The following is a 667-nucleotide window of genomic DNA, read 5'->3' on the forward strand; positions in this document are numbered from 1 at the left end:
ACCCAGTCATAACCGCAATAACCTAAATGCTATGCTAAAACTTTTTTAGGTTTGAACACTGATGTCTAAACCTAAAACTAACTCCAAACCTAACAGCAAACCCAATTGTAAGTTTTACCCAAAACATAACCTCTAAGCAGAAAATTGGCTGTATCCATGTGCAAACCTGTCAAAAATGCTAGTGGTATAGTAATGTTTTTTCAGTGGGTTTGAGACACAAAATAAGTAATTTTACCAGACCTAGTTCAGTAACCTTTAATTGAATAATGGATACGCTTAAAATGTAACCTGTGCTATAAGCAGCTATGGAACAGTGTGTTGAATAAAGCCTTTTTAAAAAAAGCTTTTACAGCAGGCGTCTCTAAATACTGATTTATCTAAACCTCTAATAGGCCTACGTGCCTGAAATGTTACTAAAGGAAGATGTTACTATCAGATGATAACAATCCCATGTTCATGCGATTCGGTATTAGCCTATTACGATGGTGTATATAATATATATATATATATATATATATATATATATATATATATATATATATATATATATATATATATATACACACATAGACAGACAGAGACACACACACACCTTCCGGCTGCGCGCTCTGAGAATTGAAAATGTGATACATTCTTCCTATTTTTCTTGTGCAATGCATATCCAAAC

The sequence above is a fragment of the Esox lucius genome, chromosome 25 (assembly GCF_011004845.1).
Source record: "Esox lucius isolate fEsoLuc1 chromosome 25, fEsoLuc1.pri, whole genome shotgun sequence".
NCBI classification, from domain to species: Eukaryota; Metazoa; Chordata; class Actinopteri; order Esociformes; family Esocidae; genus Esox; species Esox lucius.